General features: G+C 43.3%; 1 long non-coding RNA gene across 1 annotated transcript; it reads left to right on the top strand.

Moving 5' to 3' along the window:
• Window positions 1–214: 214 nt before the first annotated feature.
• On the top strand, window positions 215–4322 carry LOC144454954 (uncharacterized). The gene is made up of 4 exons (XR_013483499.1): window positions 215–358; window positions 1488–1615; window positions 2197–2369; window positions 4216–4322. It is a non-coding gene; the product is annotated as an uncharacterized LOC144454954 (long non-coding RNA).
• Window positions 4323–4590: the final 268 nt, after the last annotated feature.

The following is a 4590-nucleotide window of genomic DNA, read 5'->3' on the forward strand; positions in this document are numbered from 1 at the left end:
CCCAGTCAATAATCATTTCTTAATCTCTTTCTATGTGTTAAGTGCTGGGAATAGGAAGAAAGGAAAAAAAGAGTGCCTGCCCTCAAGGAGTTTGCAATCTTAACTGTGTTCCCCTGTATGTTTACCTTTTAATAAGACTCTTTCTCTGCAGCTTCGGGGTCAGCCACTGGATCAACCTTCACTCCTTCACTAGGATCTACAGGGCCTGGAGCCTACGCGGGTAGGAATATGGTGACTGAAGTATTCTGGAAAGTGCTCACTGGGCTTTTCAAAGCTCTTGAAAGAAGGAAAAAGGAAACAGACTTTATCCATACAAATCCTTCTTACTCTAAGAAGTAGAGGCAAGACAAGATAGGAGGTGTGACTTGTCCTCTGAGTTCTCCTGTCATACAGAACAGACAAGATTTAAACATTTGATAATTTACCAGAAAGATCCATGCAGGCACTTGGCATAAATCTTTGTATCCCACTCAAAAGATGAGGAAAATGAAAGCCCCCTCACAAAAGCCCCCCTTGTCTGACCAGCATTAGCAACAAAATCCTTTTTTGTTTTTTGGTGAGGCAATTGGGGTTAAATGACTTGCCTTGGATCACACAGCTATTGTCAAGTGTCTGGGGTTGGATTTGAACTCAGGTCCTCCTGACCTTAGGACCAGTGTTCTATCTACTACATCACCTAGCTGCCCCCAACAAAATCCTTTTACCTCAGTCCCTGACACCTCTTGTAATAATTCAACTTCATCTTATTCTCTGCTAGAATATGGGTCCCCACTTGGTAATCTCCCCTATTAGATTCTGAACTTCTTGAAAGCAGAGGGATCATAGGGCAGTGAGGTGGTGCAGTGGATAGAGCAGTCAGGAGGACTTGAGTTCAAATCTGGCCTCAGACCAAACACTTGACACTTACTGGCTGTGTGACCCTGGGCAAGTCACTTAACCCCAATTGCCTAAAAATTTTTAAAAAAAATTTAAAAAGCAGGAACCATATTTTGCCTTTTTTTGTATCTCCAGCACTTAGTACGGGTTCTTGTATATAGTAAGTGCTTAATAAATTTTTTTTATTGATCAATCTTGACCAAGCCAAGTAAAGCCCCTTTCCCATCCAATGGTCTTCTCTTCGTTCTGTAGTTTTACCAGTTGTGGTTTTACCAATGGTTTTCTTCCTAATTTATTCTCTGCTCCTGTGTCATCAACTTTTGCTCCAGTAACATCTTCCAGCCCACTACCATTCTTTACGAGCACAAGTACAAACTGTTAGCATCTCTGAATCCTTCCCTGGAGTGTCTTAATGGGCTTTGTCATGAGATATTTGTCCTTGGGGAAAAGCTGAATAAAGTGGGAAACTTTCCTACCAGGGATATCAGTGGAACCAGGGTAATGAGTTTTCCTTCCAGAAAAGAATAGAACGGCCACTCGGTGTCCCTGGGCATGCTAGCAGACATGGCTCCTGCTCACACATAGATGTTTCTCTCCCTTTCTTTCTTCAGTTAGTGGCACTGCTAACCTGGAATCTTTCCTTCTAAACTTCACCATCACCAACTTACTCTATGCAGAAGACATGGGGAACCCAGGTTCTGACAAATTCAACTCTACAGAGAGGGACCTTCAGCTCCAGGTTAGTCTTCCTCACTGCCTGTCCCATCCCCCAACTGCACAGCCGCCTTCCCCATTCCTTGGTTGGGATTTGTCTTCTCTTACCCCCAGGATCACATGACTCTTTCCTTCCTTCGCCAGATCAGTCTCTTATTCAGAAAAAGTAGCATTGGCCCCTTCTACTCTGGGTGCAAGGTGACTTTTTTGAGGTAACCATTGAAATGTGTCCCCCATACCCTTGAGGATTAACCTCCAATGGAGCGTGGATAAAAAGGAAACTTGTTCATGTACTTGCCTTTAGTCTTGTTTTCTCTAGTTTCAAATTCAAATCCCAAACAACTTTATCCCAGTCCCTCTCATCCATGAGTTCTCAGGAAAGACAATTTCATTCGTAAGTAATGATTTAGAACAAGCAGTCTAATGTCAAGAATGTTCTCTGGTTTCTCAGTACTCAGTAATGCTAACTCATCAACTATTCCAAGGTCACCATCAGCCTTTCCCAGGTCACCTCAGTTTAACTATCTCTAGACCCAGAATCCTCATCGGGTTTCTCAGCACCAATTTCGTGGGTATCCATGTCACCCTACACATTTTTTTACCTAGACCTATGAAGAAGAGATTTGCAGCTGGAGTGGATTCCCTGTGTACCCATCACATTGTCCCTGCCAACCCTGTCTTGGACAGAGAGAAGGTTTACTGGGAGCTGAGCAGGGAGACACATGGTATCACCAGGCTGGGTCCCTATGCCCTGGACAAGGACAGTCTTTACCTTGATGGTGAGCTATCTACCTGAACCAAAATCTTGGCTACTCTCCCTGCCAAGTCTTCTGCTATACCCTCAATATCATTGTCTCTTCACATTTTAAAGCATTATTCTTTTATCCAGGCCCTAACTCCACCCTTACCCAGAATCCTTTCTTCCAATTCCTCCTTTGTTCGGCTAACTATAAGAGATAGAACCTACCCACACCTGATTCCCTAGACTGCCCAATACTTGGTGCCCTTCTGAGTTGTCATCTATTGTAGCCACAGATATTTGTACTTCATCCTATTTTTTTGGTCACAAATCCAGCCTTTTCAGTAATTACTAGGTTGGAGATGTAGATGGCAGCAAGTAGAAGTATAGATAACATGAATTTAGCAAGGATAGCTATCTAAGAAGTAGGATGGAATCAGAAGCTTGAAAAAGTCTCAACACACTGAAATAATGGTTCAGTTCCAACAAGGTGAAATTTAATAAGAATCAATCTGTTCTGTAGGGGAAGGAAGTGAATTGGAAGGAGAAGGATCTGGGTTCAAATCCTAGCTTTGCTATTCCTCTTGGTTTGGCTGTTGACTAACTAACTAATCTATATGGGCCTCAGCTCTGTCTTCTGTAAAATAAATGTGTTGGCCAAGATGTGGTCTGTGCCAGCTCCAAATTTATGATTTTAGAATCCTAAGTTCTGTGTTTAGGACTTTAAAAAAAAATCAAAATAAGTATATAGATTTGGGGAGACAGGACTAGATAGCATTTTATTTGAAACTAATAAGAGCCATCCAAGTGATATGGCAGGCAAAAACAACACTCATATGTTAATATGTTAATGCATCATCCTCGGGCATGGGAATTCCCTCCCATGAGGCAAATTACAGCCTATCAAAAACTTGTCATCTTAGAGAGTTGCCTGAGCCTGAGATTAAGTGATTTTCCAGGATCACACAGTTCTTTCAGTGTAAGACATGGGTTCTGAGTTAGGATCTTCTTGGCTCTGAATTCCCAGTTCAAGCCACTTTCCCATGCTATCTCTGGTCATAAATGAGTAGTCTGCAAGAACAGAAGTTTAGGAGCCTGAAAGGAGGAAGGTGACAATCCCATTTTCCTCTGCCTTGACAAGCTGAAGCAAGTCCATTTTGAGAAGCCGCAGTCTGGAGAGACAATTGAAAACTATAGGGTAGAGGCAGATAGGCAATGCTGTAGATAGTGTCCTGATACTAGAGTCAGGAAAACCTGAGTTCAAATCCTGCCTCACAACTCACTGGCTGTGTGACCTGGGCAAGTCACTTAACCTCTCTGATCCTCAGTTTCCTCATCTGCAAAAGGAGGATAATAATAGTAACACCAATCCTCATAAATCTGTTGTGAGGATAAAATGAGATAACACGTCCAAAGTGTTTTGCAAGCCTTAAAGCACTGTATATCAAATACTAGTGGTGATGATGGTGACAGCTAGAAGGAACTGTTCGTGTTTAGCTTGGGGACATCACGATAGAATTCTTCAATTATCCAGAAGAGTGTAATAAGGAAGAAGGTTTGGATTCTGCTGGACCCCAGAAGGCAGAATTAGGAGCAATGAGTGATTCCTTAGGCCAGAGAAGGAAAAGTCTACATTTGCTCCCACAGGAAATCACTTAAAGCTACAAGCCTCTTTGGTCTCTCTTCCTTCCTGGCTGGGTCTCAGACAAGAGTTAGGCAGTGGACAGGAGAATTTTCTCTCTCTCTCCCCACAAAGATGCAAGTCCCGTGGTTGCCCAGGGGTGATAAACTAAGTCCTTATTTCAACTGAGCCTCCAAGCTGCTCTCTTCCTTTTTCTCTAGAATTAGGTACTGCCTCCCTTAACTGTCCATTCTTTGTTTTCTAGGTTATAATGAACACAGATTGGTCAAACCTACTGCCAGTAATTATTGTGCCATCCAATTCCACCATCAGCCATCTGTTGGTCCTAAGCCTTGTTCCCTTCCTGACCCCAGAGGTGGGCCCCCAGTGTGACAAGCTCAACCACATGTGGCCTGTGCTAAGGGCTATGCCCCCTAAGCCGTTTCAGGTGTTGCCAGGAAGGGATCTCAAGCATGGAATGGGCTGCCTTGGGAGGTTGTAGTGCATTTCCTATCCCTCTTCAGAGGGAGGCTGGAAGTGCCCAAGGTCACAAGTAGTAAGTGGCAAATATGGCATTTGAACCCAGATCCCGTGTCCCTAAATCCAGCACTCTTTCTAACACATGCTGTAACCCTTCATG

Source organism: Phascolarctos cinereus, unplaced genomic scaffold, assembly GCF_003287225.1.
Source record: "Phascolarctos cinereus isolate Bilbo 61053 unplaced genomic scaffold, phaCin_HiC Scaffold_881;HRSCAF=1534, whole genome shotgun sequence".
NCBI classification, from domain to species: Eukaryota; Metazoa; Chordata; class Mammalia; order Diprotodontia; family Phascolarctidae; genus Phascolarctos; species Phascolarctos cinereus.